General features: G+C 35.2%; 1 protein-coding gene across 7 annotated transcripts in view; it reads right to left on the bottom strand.

Annotated features, from left to right (window-relative positions):
- Window positions 1-19760, bottom strand: part of LOC128549520 (fibropellin-1-like) — a 201733-nt gene extending 181973 nt beyond the window's left edge. For all 7 annotated transcript variants that reach the window (XM_053526306.1, XM_053526305.1, XM_053526307.1 and 4 more), the window contains exon 1: window positions 19556-19760. The gene's annotated coding sequence lies outside the window, so the exon portion shown is untranslated. The remainder of the gene's footprint in view (window positions 1-19555) is intronic.
- Window positions 19761-20894: the final 1134 nt, after the last annotated feature.

Genomic DNA, 20894 nt, shown 5'->3' with positions numbered 1-20894 from the left:
TATCATCAAGATGAACATTCTGACCAATTTTTATGAAGATCCATTCACAAGTATGGACTCTAGAGAGGTCACAATGTTTTTCTATTTTTAGACCTACTGACCTAGTTTTTGACCGCACATGACCCAGTTTCGAATTTGATCTAGATATCATCAAGATAAACATTCAGACCAATTTTCATACAGATCCCATGAAAAATATGGCCTTTAGAGAGGTCACAAGATTTTTCTATTATTTGACCTACTGACCTAGTTTTTGAAGGCATGTAACCCAGTTTCAAACTTGATCTAGATATCATCAAGGTGAACATTCTGACCAATTTTCATGAAGATTTTGTGAAAAATATGGCCTCTAGAGAGGTCACAAGGTTTTTCTATTTTTAGACCTACTGACCTAGTTTTTGAAGGCACGTGACCCAGTTTCGAACTTGACCTAGATATCATCAAGGTGAACATTCCGACCAACTTTCATAAAGATCCCATGAAAAATGTGACCTCTAGAGTGGTCACAAGCAAAAGTTTACGCACGGACGGACGGACGCACGCACGCACGGACGACGGACGCTGCGCGATCACAAAAGCTCAACGTGTCACTTTGTGACAGGTGAGCTAAAAATATTATGCATAAAGTAACGCTAAAAGGGCCATTTTTTTTATGTTATGCTGTCCCTTACAGAAGCAAGCCTCTGTGGCGTACATGCTGCGTATTTGCTGTGTATATGCCGCGAACACAGTAGTACGCCAGAGGAGTACATTTTACATACACCGCATGCCGCGTACTATTTCCACGAGTACACAGCATGTACGCAGGAGGTCACTAGTACACTTCAAGTACGCAGCACAGACTCTGAAAATTTAAGGAGTACACTGCATGTACGCAGGAGGGACTTGTACAAGAAAATAGTACACTGCATGTACACCGCAGATACTTTGAAATTTGTGCAGTACACTTCATATACGCGGGAAAGACTTGTACAATTTCTTTTGGCATTTACTTACTTAGTTTTTTTTTTATAAGTTGAAGTCTGAAGTAAACTTCATATACGCGGGAGGGACTTGTTCATTTTCTTTTGGTGTTTATACTTTGAATTTTTTTTGGTAAAAGTCTGAAGTACACTTCATGCAGGAGAAGGATTTGTACATTTTTTTTTTTTTTTGGAAGCAAGAACTTGATTTCCGAGTAACTTTTATCTTAATAGCATAGAATAGTTCAGATTACCGGTATTCTGAACAATGAAAATTTGCCAAACTATTTGCAATGTTCATTTGTGAAGCTTACATCTTAGTGATTTCTGAGCTGCACTTGCATGCAGTGCAAAAATATATTCTTTTTCATTTTGAATTAATCCTGGAGCTTTCTAACTTGGATAATTGAAAAGCCTTATTTGAACTTCGTTGCATTACATTTTGTAATACATGAAATAATTACCAAGATAATGCCTCAACAGCGCCCGAATGAGAAGAATACCTCTCACTGTTATTTGAATACTCTTAAGCAAAACACCATTCTATCATGTTTTATAAAGGCTTTAATGCTCATTATGTTAACTCATTAAGGCCTCACCAAATTAAAAAGTTGTTCATCGGATTTGCCGCTCGTATATTTTCAGAACGTTTTTGGCTAATTGCGCTCGCCCCATGGAAAAAATTAATCAAAAATTTTTTGGTGCGCTACTTTTTACGGACGTAAAAAGTGTATAAATGCTTATATAATTCCAGTCCTAGATTGTTCTCAGATGGATTTTAATCAAAATAAATACATACTACGCACACATCGTCTATAATAAATCATAACACTTATATTTAGTTGCATTAAAGTTGTTTCCCCTTGATGCAGTTACACCATTTTCTTCAAATGTTTACCAAATTACATGCTACAAAAATTGATTTATTTCATTGAAAAGTGGATGAAGAAAAGCATACTAATTTATTTGATAACATCAATCTACATTATTTTGGTAAGGGTAAATACTTATTGATGCATGTCACTTATCTTTTTTCTGTTTTTTTTTCTGTCCAAATGATCAGCATTTGCATACGAAAGTTGGTGGGGTAAGGAATTTACATTATCACAGCAGTTTCGCCACAAGAGTACACAGCATGTATGCAGCAGGAGTACACAGCATGTACGCCGCAGGACTCAGGCCAGGAGTACACAGCATGTACGCCGCAGGGGTAGTACACCGCAGGCTCATTTGCATGTGAAAAGTGTATGTGCCGCGTACATGCTGCATACTATTTCCCGCATACTAAATTCCTCCAGCGTACATCCTGTGTACTATGTAGTCCACAGCATGTACGCAGCAAGTAGTACGCGGCAGAGCTCATTTGCATGTCAAAAGTGTACTACAAACGTACTATCGGTGTATGTGCGGTGTATATCCTGCGTACTGTTTAAAGCCCTTGATTTCAGTACACACCATGTACGCATCATATACGCTGTATGTACACAGCAAGAGTACGCAGCAGGCCTTTTTCTTCTGTAAGGGGTGTCATTTTAAACAAGCCAAAAACTAAAAATGTGTTGTAAAGAAATATGTGAAAAGAAACTAATTTTAAGGTAACCAATGTATAATTTTACATCTCGGGTAACATTTTGTTGATGCCATTCATTAGCATATTGAGTATTTTCACGGATAGCATCTTTTGGGGAAATGTTGTCATTGTTATGCTTTTTCAGTTATTACATTTGTTGAGTTTGTGAAGATGTAAAAGCAATATCTTTAACAAAACATGTTCATAATCATTATTTATGACACCAGTAATTATGTATCCTTACAACAGATACAAACAATTACCTGCCAAAACTCTAGTTAAGCTTAAGGAACTAATAATCGAAGTATACCGTTTTGTAGTGTCCATAGATAGCATTTTTAAGCATGTTTTTCTATAAAAATGTACGAGCTATTGATATGTTTCTACTGTTTTCTGTTTTAAACTCTGGCAATAAATGAAAAAAGTAGAGCTTGAAACCTTAGCTTTCTGCATTTTTTTCATGGCGACCAGTTCAAATTTGTCCGTAGATCGTAGTGTCCGTATATCACATTTTTAAAGTAAAGTACTTTTGCAAATAAGAGGCAGGAAATGTTAATGTCATATATGTTTTATTGTTTTCAACTAAATAAATAATATTTATCATCTAAGGCTCATGTATTCTGCTTAATATTTGAATAAATCAGTATTAATGCATCATTTGCTTCTAAAATCTTAATATAATACTTGAAAACTTAAAACAAGAGGGCCATGAAGGCCCTGTATAGCTCACCTGACCTAGGAAACATTCTGACCAAATTTCATTAAGATATGGTCACAAATGTGGCCTCTACAGTGTTAACTAGCTTTTTCTTTGATTTGACCTGGTGACCTAGTTTTTGACCCTATATGACCCAGATTCAAACTGGACCTTGAGATCATCAAGATTAAAATTCTGACCAAGTTTCATGAAGATACAGTCATAAATGTGGCCTCTACAGTGTTAACAAGCTTTTCCTTTGATTTGACCTGGTGACCTAGTTTTTGACCCCAGATGACCCAATATCGAATTCGTCCAAGATTTTATTGAGGTTAACATTCTGACCAAGTTTCATTAAGATTTGGCCAAAATTGTGACTTCTAGATTGTTAACTAGCTTTTCCTTTGATTTGACCCGGTGACCTAGTTTTTGACCCCATAAGACCCAGATTACAACTTTATCTAAAGATCATCAAGATCAACATTCTGACAAAGTTTCATGAAGATACAGTCATAAATGTGGCCTCTAGAGTGTTAACAAGCTTTTCTTTTGATTTGACCTAGTGACCTAGTTTTTGACCCCATCTGACCCAGATTTGAACTTGACCTATATATCATCAAGATTAACCTTCTCACCTAGTTTCATTAAGATATGGTCATAAATGTGGCATCTACGGTGTTAACTAGCTTTTCCTTTGATTTGACCTGGTGACCTAGTTTTTGACCCTACATGACCCAGATTCAAACTGGACCTTGAGATCATCAAGATTAACATTCTGAAAGAATTTCAAGAAGATACAGTCTTAAATGTGGCCTCTAGAGTGTTAACAAGCTTTTCCTTTGATTTGACCTGGTGACCTAGTTTTTGACCCCAGATGACCAGATATCGAACTCATCCAAGATTTTATTAAGGGTAAAATTCTGACCAAGTTTCATTAAGATTGGGCCAAAATTGTGACCTCTAGAGTGTTAACAAGCTTTTCCTTTGATTTGACCTGGTGACCTAGTTTTTGACCCTAGATGACCCAATATCAAACTCGTCCAAGATTTTATTGAGGGTAACATCCTGACCAAGTTTCATTAAGATTGGGCCAAAATTGTGACCTCTAGAGTGTTAACAGTCAAATTGCTGACGACGACGGACGGACGACGGACACAGGGTGATCACAAAAGCTCACCTTGAGCACAAAGTGCTCAGGTGAGCTAAAAATGACTTCAAGTTTTTTTCAAAAGGACTTGCTTTAATGCATTAACACCTTTTCAATAAAATACATTAGATTCTTGAACATGCTATTGCAAAAGAAATCTCTTGCAGTTCATTTTTGTTTCAGGGTTTAGTGATCTACAGACACTACAATCTTAGGCTTATGCTTAGGTATGTTCAAGATAAAGTATTTTTCCTGTTTAGTTGATAGATATGGGTTAAAAGAAAGACCTGCTTTTTATATGTGTAGGTTGGCAGCCACTATAACAAGCTTTTGCCACTCTGTCCATGAATCACACAACATCAAGTTGTATGTAATAAAATGAATGAACTAGCACGCAGAAAAGTGTTGTTAAAATATTCCAATTAAATGTAACCACAAGTCATGTTTAAATGAAGTACATTGTATGAATATTTTTATTTAAGTTGAGCACATCCACACTCGTGCACCAAGCATCATTACAATCTGACACTTCTACATACAGAGTTTCATTCAGAATTAACAGTTCCATTAAGTCTGTATTTATTGTAAAGACTTTTTAAAAAATGTATCTACATCCTTGAAAAAACATTTTAAGATTATCATGCTTGAAACAGAATTTTATATCCTAATTTACTAGAAGATATTTACCCTAGTCCTAAGGCAGTAATTCGTATATATTTTAAAAGTATCAATTTTAATAGAAAACAAAAATAAAGTAAAAGTACGGTTGCATACATCCTCATTCAGCACTACATTTGGTAAAGTAGCCTCTGTCTGGGTACAAAGAAAAATGATATCTTAAACAGATATAGAACCTGTATCTTTAAGAAAGAAAGGTCATTGTCTGTATTCAAGGGAACTGAAATCAACGATGGGTATTTCATTTTCTTCAACAGCCTACAGAGGGAGTAACTAAAAATACAGTTAGGATTTTCAAATAATTTGCACTACCTAAATACAAAGAGAAACTAAACTAGAGCTATCACTGAAGGTGATGAATGTACCCCCCGCATGCACTGACACAGTACATTGCAATTTGACGCACACACGACTGCATAATTATGTGGACTGTATGTACATAGACTGTATGCATACAATTTAGTAACAAAAAACAAAGTCCCATAACTATGCAGAATATTTATCTAAAAGAACATAACATGCACCATGCACAACTAGGGTTGATACTGATCACTTGTGTGAAGTTTCATTAAATTGTGTGCAAGGGTTCGGAAGATTAGGCGATTAGATTGCATATACAGACTGTATGTACATAGTATGTTAACAAGAAACAAAGTCCCATAACTCTGCAATTTTTGTTGTTGAAAGAACCTAACATGCCCCATGCACAACTACTGTTGTTACTGATCACTTGTGTGAAGTTTCATTAAATTGTGTCAAGGGGATGAGGATCGAGAGATGGTGCGCAAAAGATTGTGTCTATGTATATAGTATAGTAAGAAAAAACAAAGTCCCATAACTCTGCAAATTTTTTTTCTGAAAGAACCTAACACGCCCCATGCACAACTCTATTGTTACTGATCACTTGTGTGAAGTTTCATTAAATTGTGCCAAGGGGATGAGGAGAAATGGTGCGCATAAGATTGTGTCTACTGACAGACAGAAAGACAGACAGACAAACCTGAAACCAGTATACACCCCCTTACAACTTTGTTGTTGGGGGGTATGAAAAGAAATTGTCATAAGTAGTACTTAAAATTGTTTTTTCTTCAATTTCAATTTTTAATCTTCAAAACATGTAATATTTATCTTGAAAAGCATTATTAAAGCTTCTCGCCCGCAGAAAGGTTTACGGATTCACAGCACTATATGGTTATGTAGCAAAAACTAAAGCGTTGCAAACAGTTTATTATTTTTCCAATATAGCCATATAGAGCGGTGAATCCGTAAACCTGTTTTCATAAGCCATTTTCTCAGAACGTTACGTAGATTTTCGCTTATTTTGTTGATCATGCCTTTTCATTTTACATTCTTGTTATAAAAATGTTGCTTTTGTGAAATTGAATATTTTTGACCAAACTGAGGGCGAGCAGCTTTAACAGAACTCTGTGCATTGTAGAATACAAAACAAGTTAATATTTTTAATAAATATATCACATGTAGTCAACGCCATAGATGGCATATAAATAACGTATTTCATAGTGTCCGTAGATAATATGACACTCAAACTGAATTTGTTATATTTCTAAAACTAAGATTTTAAGACGTCTAGAAACCAGTATTTTCTTGTCAGCTTATATAAGTTTTGTGATTTATGTCCTTTATTGGTTCTTCCCAGCTGAATTGCAAAAGCAATAAAATTTGAACAAATTAAAAAAATGTTAAGCTTTAAATATCCTTCGTTCTTGTATCAAGGGATGAAATACTGCATTGGAACAGAGCAGATACTTATTACTGAATGTGTTCACAGATGTTTGTGTGTGCATTTGGGTACAACAGTTTTTGCAATTCTATTGTATTCATTAAAAATACAGCACTGTTATGCTTTTAGTAGTAGTGTTCGTGGATCAACTACATTGAGAGGATTGAACAGCTGCAACTTTTTTAATATACATGCGCAAGCTAAAACCCTTTGGATTTTTATGTCTCACAGATGACCCCATATGACAAACACCATTTTTAAAGGATTCTTGACATTTCATTTTTGACCAAAAGTGAGACAAACTTTCCCTATTTGATCTTGTTTTAGCGCGGAGCGGTCACAAAAGCTCACCATGAGCCTTTGGCTCAGGTGAGCTAAAAACGGGAGATGATTTCAAAGTTTGTTCTCGTATTTTTCTCGTTGTTTTGAATACATGGTAAGTCACAGGAAACAGAAGTATTTGTAATTCTTTCATCCCAGGAAAAATATGATCGCAAATTCGATAAATAATTAATAGCAGTTAATTTGTACGCCGTAATCGGAAGCTTTTATTGTTTTTTCTTGGGACTGATGAATAAATATAATATTAAACTTAATGTTTTCTTCAGTATTTAAGACATGGATTTTCTCATGAATTGTTGAATTCCTTTTACTGCTTTAGTAAATAAATATAAAAGTATTTTTTCTGTCACCGCGATGTCCATGGATTTCCTTGTTTACAAGTTGATAAAAAATCATAATCCTTTCTAGCCCCAATGCAAAATGCAAATTAAGTCAGCGGGTGTATAAAAATCAAAAGATGTGTTTATACATGTAAAATTACACACGTAAACAACATTTTGGTCAGGGACTTTTCATGTTAAAAATAAAATATTTAATTTAAACATAAATGCCCTGTTTTTATACGTTACTCAAGTTATAAAGGTAATAAACAGTTTTTTTGTGTTTGAGAATCTAGCAAACATGCGATTCTGAAGTCAGGCTTGATTCAAATGGAATCATTTTTTTTCGTACACTGAACATACATGTATTTACACCTAATTATCAACAATTCAACTTTCGGTCCTGTAGCCGTTGTACATGAAGTTTTAAATGCCTTAAGTGCTGGACTCATCGAGTGGTTAAGGTCGCTGACTACAAATCACTTGCCCCTTATCGATATGGGTTCGAGTCTCACTTGGGGCACTGAATTTTTCATGTGAGGAAGCCATCCAGCTGGCTTACGGAAGGTCGGTGGTTCTACCCAGGTGCCCGCTCATGATGAAATAATGCAATGTAGTTGCAATAAAGCCAGAAGTCGGCATAGAACTCCCAAATTGATATAGGGCAATGAGTTCGACTAACAGCTTATTTTTATCTCTACTTTTTTTCCGTTTGACTAAAGTATTCATGACATCGCATACCACACGTCTTCTGTATGCAGTTATAATTTGACAGATTTCTATGAAATAATGTGTAATTTTTCATATGGAAACTTTTCCAATGTTCTTCTAATCGATGTTGATCCTTTGGTTTGAGAGAAAATATCGGTAAAACTGGAAGACGGGATGAAGTAATCAGACTCAGATGGATGTATAATGACCGCATCACTTTGTATTTTTTACCGACAATTGATACGGTAGGAAAGGAAATGCGTATTAGTTTAATGAAAATTGGCTGCAAAGCCTGCATGTTTATCTGCACTATTTAGTAATTTTTGAAGCAAAAATGAAAATAAAAAGTGCCAAGACTGCACGTGATTAACCCTGTCGCATTCAGCGTGCGTTGTGCTCTTTACAGAACTGTTCGATATACATGTGTAGAAGAAATGACTTAGTGCTATTGAATAACAGTGACCTGAAAGCATATTCAATAGAGTAATATCAGTTAAAATTAGGGCTGGGTACCGCCTTGAAAAAATACCGCAGTATACCACGGTTTTTTCCTAATTACCGCGGTATATACCACGGTATACCACCATCTTTATCGTAAGACTTACAGCTATGGTAGTGGTCATAAAAATATCGAAAAACTCTCAGAAATACTTAATTTATTATGAGCAACAACGAAGATTATTTTCTTGACTAGAATAAAAGAAACAAGAGGGCCATGATGGCCCTGTATCGCTCACCTGAGTACCATTGCTCAAAAAGATATGATCAAGTTTTGACATACAGCACATAGGCATACACATTATTTATCATCAGGATAAACATTTTCTTGTAACAGTCCCTTTTGACCTAGTCAGGGCCAATTTCCATACCAAGTTTGAGGGTCCTCTAAGGCTCAATTGCTGCATTTTTGTACTAACATGACTATTCCTTACCCTGGAAGACTTAAATAACATTTAAAACCAATCTCATTAGATGCTGCTGATATATATACTTTTACATAAAATAAAGGGAGGTAATTTGTCATAAATTCAGTCTAAAGTTATCTACCCTGATTGTACGAGACCATCTGATGGCACAAATGACATTTCAAATCAGTATTTTCATTGGTTACTGAGATATACACATTTTAATTTGAAACAAAGGGAAGTAATTTGAAATAAAATCAGTCCATAGCTATCTACCCTGACTGCTTCAGTCCAACTAAAGACAATAATAAAATTTCAAATGAGTTCTATATATATTTACCGAGATAAATCCATTTTTATTAAAATCAGGGGAGGTAATCATGCATTGGTATATGCATGTAGAAGATACAGAGTATGACAAGCCTATACAACAATATATTAGTAAAATATTCATATCGATAAATGTTCAATCAAGAGTTTTCTAATATGACTATTTCTTACCATGGAAGACATAAATAACGTTTCAAACCAATCTCATTAGAAGCTGCTAAGGTGTATTCATTTAGATAGAAAATAAAGGGAGGTAATTTTGTCATAAATTCAGTCAATATGTATCTTCACTGATTGTCCAAGTCCATCTGTTGACAAAAATGAAATTTCAGATCAGTATCTTCATTAGTTACGGAGATATACCCATTTTAATTTGAAATAAAGGGAGGTAATTTGACATAAAATCAGTCCATAGTTATCTACCCTGATTGTCTCAGTCCAACTAATGACAATAATGAAATTTCAAATAAGTCCTATAAGGACTTACTGATATAAATCCATTTTGATTACAATCTGGGGTGGATATCAGATATAAAATAACTCTGGAACCTACGATTGGATCTGACAGATTTGTCATCATGACATGGAATCCAAGATTTATTGTTGCTGAAGATATTTTGGAAGTTTGTATCAAATCAAACCATAAATGAAGTCTCTATATGGCTGCAAAAGACAAAATAGCAAATTTTGGATCTTTAAGGGGCCATAACTCTGGAACCCATGATGTAATCTGGCCAGTTCAAGAAAGGAATCAAGATCTTGTGGTGATACAAGTTTGGTTAAAATCAAATCATAAATGAAGCTGCTATTGTGCAGACAAGGTCAAAATAGCTAATTTTGGCCCTTTCAGGGGCCATTACTCTGGAACCCATAAAGGAATCTGGCCAGTTCAGGAAAGGAACCAAGATCTTATGATGACACAAGTTTTGTGCAAGTTTGATTAAATTTAAATCATAAATGAAGCTGCTATTGTGCAGACACGGTCAAAATAGCTAATTCTGGCCCTTTAAGGGCCCTTAACTCTGGAATCCATAATGGAATCTGGCCAGTTCAAGAAAGGAACCGAGATCTTATGGTGATACAAGTTGTGTGCAAGTTTGGTTAAAATAAAATCAAAAAATGAAGCTGCTATTGTGCAGACAAGGTCAAAATAGCTAATTCTGGCCCTTTCAGGGGCCATAACTCTGGAACCCATAAAGGAATCTGGCCAGTTCAGGAAAGGAACTGAGATCTTATGGTGATACAAGTTGTGTGCAACTTTGATAAAAATCAAATCATAAATAAAGCTGCTATTGTGCAGACAAGGTCAAAATAACTAATTTTGGCCCTTTCAGGGGCCATATCTCTGGAACCCATAACGGGATCTGGCCAGTTCAAGAAAGGAATTGAGATCTTATGGTGATACAAGTTGTGTGCAAGTTTGGTTAAAATAAAATCATAAATGAAACCTCTATCGTGCAGACAAGAAATTGTTGACAGACGAACGCACAGACGGACGGACGGACGACAGGTGATCACAAAAGCTCAACTTGTCACTATGTGACAGGTGAGCTAAAAATACACTGGAATATTAACTTGACTAATGACTAGTTAGATTAATGACCCTTAGTATTTTTTACCAGCGTGTATTCGTCGGAAGACGCCATGTTGTCTCTAGGGAAGCACTGGATCACAGTATATAGGTCGCGCTTGTTTGAAGTTTGATTCCTGCACCCATCTGATAAACCAGTAACGTTTACAAATAGTACGAAGGCTTCATCAAATCGTTTTCAAACAAAAAATAATAATTTTCTACTCAACATTTTCCATACTATTTATTTCTTTTTTAATACATGCAAATACAGGTATGAAGGTTTTGATTGAGGATCACGCGGTCGATCGTACATGTTCAATTGCACTATTGGGTGGTTATTTTTGGAAACTAATAATAGTAGGATGGGAATTCCAGAGATATAAATTGGAAAATCATGCATGGTGTCAATTGCTGTTATGGAAGGCTACATAGACAATGTAAATTAAAAATAAACAGAAGTAGGGATAATGTTTATAAAATACCGGTATTCCCCGATGGGAAGATGGTACCACGGTTACCGGTATACCGGTAATACCGCGCACCACTAGTTAAAATAGCAATCAACATGACAGAAAGCGTCGAGTCGCAACTGCGCAATAAAACTCTAGTGTATGGTCATAGATTTCCATTCTCTATGTAACAAGAACCAAATGTTCTATTATTTGAAACAAGCTGCGGCAGAACTTTTAGGCTTTTAAAACAGAAAGGCACTATATATACATACTAGATATTACCAAACGTTCACGATTCTAGGGATAATCAGGGGTGTAAAATTCCATTCGCCCGCTCGCATTGGCGAGTTAAAGTCTGAGTAGGACGAGTGGACCTCGCTGTATACTCAACCGATCGGGCGAGTGGTTTTTTACGTCCTTACTTTACCAAAATTCAGAAATTACAACTCCAAAACGTCAACAAACTTTGAGATGGTTCAGTCGCTACCTGGATTGACTGGAATTTACCCGCGAATCGTAAAGATATAAAAACGTCATGCCGGTAATTTTCCATTCCACAAGCACGTGCGACCTATCGTATTAAATATCTAATTTACGTCGACACGTACACAAAAACCGTGCGTAGTGCATTCATTTTTTAACATTTTCGCTTCAAGTTTTCAACACCTCTTGAGAAATAATACTATTTGAATTCTATAATGATTTTAATAAGATATCGACAGAAATGTAGGCAAAATTCTATAAAAATGGTCGAATTTTCATATAATCATTTGTAAAAATTCAAACAGCGCGATCTCAGTTACTTATTTCTTTCTAAAAGTAAATAAATGATGAATACTCTGGGCGTAAAATTCAGACTTTTGACCATAAAGAACAAAAAACAGAATAAAAAAATCTTAAATAATGAACAAGAGCTGTCTCCATAGGATGACACATGCCCCCGATGGCACTTTGAATGAATATATAGTTATGGCCGATGTTAGAGTTTAGGACCTTTGACCTACGGAACTGGGTCGTGCGCGCGACACATCGTCTTAATGTGTCACACATTCATGCGTAGATATTTTAAAATCCATGCATGAATGACAAAGATATGGACTGGACACACCCATCAATGCACTATCATGAAAAATGACCTTTAACGTCTAAGTGTGACCTTGACCTTTGAGCTACGGACCTGGGTCTTGCGCGTGACACGTTGTCTTACTGTGGTACACATTCATGCCAAGTTATTTGAAAATCCATCCATCGATGACAAAGATATGGACCGGACACGCTCATCAATGCACTATCCTTTAACGTCTAAGTGTGACCTTGACCTTTGAGCTACGGACCTGGGTCTTGCGTGCGACACGTCGTCTTACTGTGGTACACATTCATGCCAAGTTATTTGAAAATCCATCCATCGATAACAAAGATATGGACCGGACACGCCCATCAATGCACTATCCTTTAATGTCTAAGTGTGACCTTGACCTTTGAGCTACAGACCTGGGTCTTGCGCGCGACACGTCGTCTTACTGTGGTACATATTCATGCAAAGTTATTTGAAAATCCATCCATCGATGACAAAGATATGGACCGGACACGAAAATTGCGGACAGACTGACAGACCGACAGACAGACTGACAGACCGACAGACGGTTCAAAAACTATATGCCTCCCTTCGGGGGCATAAAAAGCGGCAGCAATTACAATACATGGAGTAAAACGATTTTTGGTAAACAGATTTCTGTTAGTGCGGCAGAATAGGTTACGTGACCTCGTGAACGTAAATAGAAACGCGATTTAAAATAAAGCAATGTGAGTCAATTGCGGTTTTTAATAAGTTAGAATGACACCTTTGTAATTTTTTGACAACAATTAAAGTTTTTGTCAAACATATGTAAATTCCTTAGGCAAACAGGTCACAGATGGTGGTATTAAGTTGATTCTGCATTGATAATAACGTTTATATACGAAAGCTTCATATCGTTTTGAAACAAAATATAAAGAAACAACTTTTTATATTGATTTCTTTAATACATGCATCAGGTCAATTTTGATAGAGGATGCGGTCGATCGTACAGTATGCATTGGTGTATTTACGTGGAAAACAATAGTAGAGCATGGACAATTCCAGAGCATAAAAATTTAACGCATTGATCTCCAATTCTGATGTAGAAGACTACCATAGCATTTTTAAGAGGGGTGTTAAAATCGATCATGAAAACAAGGTCAAATTACTATACGATTTAAATACAATTCAATGACAGATACTCGAGTAACTCCAATAACGTTTGTTATTCCTCTCTATTCAACAGTGAACGAAATGATTATTGACAGCTCGCAAATTTTTAGACACTTTTCAAAATAAAATTCGAAAATAATACTAGAATTGCACATAATACTCCTTTCATAAAAGGGGTATTAAAAGTGTCCAATTATCAGGGCGAGTGGGCGTTCACTAAGGTCTGAGTAGATGATTACTGTGTATACTCGAGTCCATGCAGGGCGAGTGGTTAATTTTTTTTACACCAAAATTCGACAATAATACTGCATAACGTAACAAATATTGAGATTGTTCTCGCACATGGATGACAGCAATTACCAAACGAATCTAGTATATAAAAACCAATGCGTTTTTGCCAATTCCAAGCAGCGACTCCATGATAATTTTGAATACTGGACATGTACACAAAAAACAGGAGCTCATGTTTACACATGGCTAATTCCCCCCTCAGAATATATAATTTGAAGTCTAAAGTTCTTAATAGTATCGAAGTATAAATTAGGAAAATCTTTGAAAAACCGTTTATAGTGATCCATCTTGTAAAATTGAAAACACGGATACTCAGTATATTATGTTTCTAGCTAAATAATAATTTATCTGAACAGTAAATATGACTTTTGACCATAAGCAACAGATAAAAAATTAAAATGAAAGCCCTACAAACAGGGTAAACGATGTTTGGAAATGTATCAGAATATATGCCCGTCAAATGCAAACATTTTTAACATAGCAATGAGCATGGTATTTCAAATAATGTTTAATGATTTTGTATGTATTTTTAAATCAATTTAAAGTTTTTTGTCAAACACAAAAAAATTCCTTACCAGGTAAGAGTAGATTATACTATATAAATTTACAACTTTAAACGGGAGAGTAACATCGCTTTTGTAACACAAAAAGGAGCTTTTTTTTTTCCTAGTCACATTTTAACAGAACCGCTTTGCGGTCGAGCTCATCTGATGTTTTAATTGTGCGTAAAAAATGATAATGTCATGACCAATCTCGAGCAAAAATACGGGTCTCATTCTTGCAAGAAACTGATACTGTTTTAGTTCTTGAGTGTAATTGATCGACACATTATTAGTTATTAATGAAAAACCGTTCTAAGTTTTTTTTTCAACAGCGTTGAGATGATTATGGAAATTTTAGACTTCAAAATAAATATTAACCGGAAAATAATACTTTCCTAATACCCAAAAGTGGCAATTAAAGTGCAATAAAGCAGGATGGCTGTTATAGGCGTGTTGTACTAGGTCCTGTATGAGGTAGAACAATTTTTTCAAGTTCAAATGCAAAGTATGCTTTAGTTTTAAAAAAAACGAGTTTGCACAATAAACAGCAAAATTAAAAGAAATCTTATTTTCTAAAGTAAAGGACAACAATCGTTGAAAAAATCCGATGGAATCATGAATTCTTGAGCTGGATACATGGTCAACTAATTAAACAAGAGTCAAGTTTTAACATGGCTTAATTGCCGAGACAAGCTGACTTAAATAAGCTACAAGAAACTGATTTTCTAAGTCAAAAGGGGAAGAATCTTGAAGAACGTTAGTTGGTCAGATAGGAGTTTTAAGTATTGGATAGTACAGGGTCAGTTATGAGGTGTTAACGCAATATTAATTTTCAAACGATAGCTTGTGATTCTATTGGGAACTGTAGAAAAAAAATGAAACTAACAGGAAAATCAGAATGTCAAATATAAGCCTGCAAAGGCAAATTCTTACTTGCAGAATCAAGATGGATGTTATGTTTTCTTGTTATACAAGTAATCATTGGTGAAAGTTATTATGTTTTTCAAAGCAAAAAACTTCTTACAGGTAGAAAATACCTAAAATAAAACTTAACCAGGCAAACACTGAGACGCAGCCGACACTCAGTGATGACACAAAAATTCATTTTTTTTCCAAAAGTCAATTAGTAAAAATGTTACAATATAAGTTATTTATAGTAACAACTGAGGGAAGTTGATCTTTAAAAAAAAAATTTAAAAAATTGCAGGTCCACACAAAAATCTTTATCAGGTAGAGATTGGTCAAACTACACCTCAAAATTGGATTTAGCATGCTTGTTGTACTACAGAAAAGTGGTCTCGCTTTCCCTACGACTAGTAATGAAAAAGTTACAATAAAAGCTATTTAAAGTAACAACAAAGGGAAGTAATTCTAAAGAAGGGAACTGCACATGACACTTCGTCTCATGATGGTGTATAATTGTGCCAAGTCACATCAAAATCCCTCCATGCATGAAGAAGAAATGCTTCGGACAAAGTCATTCTTGTATCTGACCTTTGGCCTCCAAGTGTGACCTTGACCTTAAGCCTAGTAACCTGAATCTTGCGCACGACACTCCGTCTCGTGGTGGTGAACATTTGTGCCAAGTTATATCAAAATCCCTCTGCATGAAGAAGAAATGCTCTGGACAAGGTTTTTATTCTTGTATCTGACCTTTGGCCTCCAAGTGTGACCTTGACCTTAGACCTAGGGACCTGGTTCTTGCGCATGACATTCCGCCTTGTGGTGGTAAACATTTGTGCCAAGATATATCAAAATCCCTCCATGCATGAAGAAGAATGATATGCTCCGGACAATTTTTTTAAAGAAAATATGATAAAGGGGAATAACTCAAAAATAGGCAAGTTAGAGTTATTGTTCTTGCACACTGCACTTCCTCCGAATGTGTTCTATCAGTGTATGAAGTTTGAAGAAAATCCCTCCAGTACTTTTGGGGTTATGCTCCGGACAAAATGTTTTAAGAAAATATGATAAAGGGGAATAACTCAAAAAATAGGCAAGGTAGAGTTATTGTTCTTGCACACTGCACTTTCTCCCAATGTGTTCTATCAGTGTATGAAGTTTGAAGAAAATCTCTCCAGTACTTTTGGAGTTATGCTCGGACAAAAATGTTTAAGAAAATATGATAAAGGGAAATAACTCAAAAAATGGGCAAGGTAGAGTTATTGTTCTTGCACACTGCACTTCCTCCCAATGTGTTCTATCAGTATATGAAGTTTGAAGAAAATCCCTCCAGTACTTTTGGAGATATGCTCCGGACAATGATCGTTGCGGACACACGGACGGACGCACGGATTGAGAGCATTTCTAATATCCCCTTCGCCTTTGGCGGGGGGATAAATAAATACATGAAACCTTCTAACGATAAGGTTTTGTTGTATTTCGTCCAGATTTGCTATAAATGTACTACTGTGTTCGCGGCATATACACAGCAAATACGCAGCATGTACGCCACAGAGGCTTGCTTCTGTAAGGGGAGGCCTGCACAGTTGCTAGTATGAGATTAAATTTCAACTGATATGTTGACCATAAAGAAGAAATAGTCACTTAAAAGTAGTTATTAACTTAAAATTTAATTTTTAACATGCAATTAAGATATACATATGTATATGGCAAAAAAGTTTCATTATCAAACTCAATTGAGACTGAAAATGTTTTGTGAACTCGGGGCCTGGCAATCAAATCCTGTGAAAACAACTTTAATTTAACTCAACCTTTCCCACAGAAATGTCAGGGCTTTCCCCCCCTATAAATCTACCTCCCATAAAAGGAGGTAATCCCAATGCAAAAAAGTATGTTTTTTTCCCAAATTTGAATTTAAAATTCCCAAATGATTATACCTTTAAGGGTTTTTGCTGTTTTAAGATAGTTTTGCTAATTTGTATGTATATTTAGATAAATTATAATACTGTTGAACAATTACTGAAATGCAATTCATTAATATTTCACACAAAAACACATGTTATGTAGATTTTGGTAATTTGCAAATTGTCCCAACTAAGACAATTTCCGAGAGCATTTTCCCAATTCCACCGGTGTCGGTGGCATTCCCAAAATGATGAAAAAAAGGCCTGAATGTTGTCCACATTTTCTATGGACTTGAGCTGATTAAATCAAATGTGTTTTCACAGGTAAATATCACCTATTCACAGTGCTACACTATGAGATACAGTTACTAGCAAAGCTTCCAGCACTGCTTTGCGGTGCCGACAGCGTCGCATTACGGTTAGACATGTGAAAAAGAAAATTAATATCATGTATACTATCGAGCTGAAAATTTCTGGTACATTTTGGAATCGGTACTGTTCGGGTTTCTTCCAGTACACTATGCGCATAGTAATTAATTTATCGGAGTCAGTAGACACATGCTGTTTATGGATGATAAAAGCGTCTCGCTTACTGCTTTGAACATTGAATAAAAATGTAAGAGCGTTTGAAAATAAGAAATTAGCACAAAATATATTTAGTGAGTAGAAAAATTAAATAATTGTCCATAATTCCAGATATTTGCAGCCACTGCATTAACAACTCCTCTAATTTTTTATAGGGCACTGGTGATTTTTCAAGGGAGCTCTATCATTTAGGTAGATCTAGCACCTAATTTCATATTATACTGGGTATACCAATTACCGGGATATACATATTACCGTGAATGTCCTGTTTTGACACTTAACATAGTAAATTGCTTTACAATTTTTCTCTCATTATTCATGCTCAATGTGCTTACTGGTCCAGTGCCTAAATCCGGGCACTTTTGGTGGTTTTTTAACAGTAACTTTGCATTATGAAACCACACGTGCATAAAATTTTAACTGTATAATTTTAGGTTCTTTATAAATCTCTTTGCAAAACAACACAACCGTATATTGCTGATTTCATCATTAAAATGTCATCCGAATTGGGCCAGTAAAAGCTGTCAAAATTGACCTTCAGAGTGCTTAAATATTCGGACACTATTTGTGTATAAAATGCAACGAATATGTGCACCCAAAAATAACAATAAACACGACTTCCTTTAAAATAAAGCAGTCAAATACAGTCCTGTAAATATATACAAACATCTCCGTCCGAATAAAATTCTATTACCTGTTCATCACGTGATCATATGGACTGGTTTCTAACTTTATATAATTGCCAAATATAACAATAATATAAAAAAAGTTATCTGAGTAAAAATTAATGTTTAAAAATAGTCTTTCTTACATGCAGATTCTGTCGCTGTCGTTATACATTTTGACACAACTACGGGGATCATTATGACACTGCGCAAATTTTATTTAATGAACTGCTTCCCTTGTCTACAAGATGCTGGCATTTTTTTCAATTAATTGATATATAACAGAAATTGGTTAAATCTTTTAAATAAATACTGAGGGTAGTACAGAATTCTAAAACATGTTTTACACCAGTTTCGATCAGCAAACAAAAAGAGTCGTCTGCAATCTAGGCAGAAAATTTTCTTATTTAATCGGTACCTCATCGCACTTCAAATAACTGGCGCGCGCTCTATGACGTCATCCCCCAACACACACAATGTTTATACTTTATGCGGTGCGGATATTTGAAGGTAGTTTTCTCTGGAAAAGCTTACATTTGTACACTGTTGTTGACAGCTGGTTATCAAAGCTTTCGTTTGCGTCAATCCTGTTCATTTCAGTTAAAAAATCATGATCGTAAAGCATTTTTAAACGGTGTCCGAATTATTAAGCACTGTCCGGATTTAGGCACTGAACCAGTAGCTTTTTAGCAAAACTATTTTTGAAAATTGGAGTGTCTTTCTTTTTATTTCACCCTGATCCCAGAAATTAACTTTTTATTAAGGAATTTAGCTAAGAGTATTATCATATGGTTAAACTTCGCAATTAAGCATGCCGACTAGCTGGATAACTGAAAGGCAAAAAGAAGTATAAAATTTATTTTTATAGCTCTTTGAAAAACTGAAACAAAAAATTCCGAGTAGATCTAATTTCTGCGAACTTTCTGCAAACAACTTGCTGCTAATTTCATACCAGCATTGATTGTTATCAATTCTTAAAGTGTTTATAAACATAATAGCTGAGTAACCTTCCTTAAACTTGACCGTTTCCTGCAGACATTCTCAGATGATTCTGGCGTCGTTTTTCTCCTTTTGAAAGAGTACTGCGTTAGGATACGTAACTCTTGCGAGTCCAAGATATTTCATTTGAAGAATATCTTAATTATTCTCACACATGTACAGGAAGAGATTCTTACAACGTATTGACTATCTACGGACTTTATTGAAACATTTCTGATGCTTCCTTGCGCCATGAACAGCATGAACAGTATTTGAAAATGGCGGAAACAGAACTTTGGGACTAGATCTACACGTCTATATTTTCTGGTCCGTCTTACTGTGAATATATATTTGTTATGATTGAAACTTTTGATTCATATTAATGCTAGAATAACTTAAAGCCTGATATAAGCTGGGTATTTCATACAGTTCTAACAGTATATTTCGTTTTTCATCGTACTATATATTATGAGCGTAACAATTTACTTCTGCATGTATCACTACGCTGAGCAAAGACGACATTTTATCATGTGGTTAGAGACCACCAATTGTTTTCCCATAGACTTCCATTGTATAGCAGCCTAGCTACTTTAAATATTTAACGTCTGATATTACATATAACAAATAACAATAGCTTAAAGCTATTTCCCGACAAACATTGGTAAAGTAATAACAAACTAAAAGTAGCTGTAAGGGAAAAAACTCACAGTTCAATTCAAGTCAAGTCAAAGTAAATTTCATTTACAAAGACGGTGGTAAAATAATAATAAATCATAAGCTCGTAAGAGCTTTTAAAACCGACTTAAAGACATCTAATACCTGTACAAAGGATAAGAAAACATAATGTGTTACAATATAAAAGGCATGATTAAAAGGATTGAAATCCTATCATAGGCACACTAGATTTACGCAAAAGACAAATAAGCAGTTAAAGCTATGGTTAAAACATATAAAGAGCACATGATATAACTATAAAGCTATGGTAAAACATACAAAGAGCACATGATATATAACTATAGCTCCCATGAGAGTGCTGAGAAAGCATAAGCTTAGAAAGAACTTAGCACATTGCAACAAAGGTGTTCAACTAAGCTGTTAGAAAAAAGCAGAAGTAACTAAAAAAAACAAAGGTAACGTAACAGCAATTTTTACCATTCCAACTGGATATAAATGTTTTAAACTGACTGAAAGAAGATGCTTGCCTATATTCGTTCGGAAGAGAGTTCCCCAGCTTGGCAGCTAAATAACTAAATGTTTGCATACCATACCGAGGCTCAGTTCTTGGATGAGGAATTTCACCTATATTCTGGTATCTAAAACTATAAGAAGCATTTTTGTAATTAACAAGATCATGCGAGTAATTAGGGC

The sequence above is a fragment of the Mercenaria mercenaria genome, chromosome 16 (genome assembly GCF_021730395.1).
Source record: "Mercenaria mercenaria strain notata chromosome 16, MADL_Memer_1, whole genome shotgun sequence".
Lineage (NCBI taxonomy): Eukaryota > Metazoa > Mollusca > Bivalvia > Venerida > Veneridae > Mercenaria > Mercenaria mercenaria.
The sequence above is the reverse complement of the archived record's forward strand: the minus strand, read 5'-3'. Positions and strand labels throughout refer to the sequence as shown.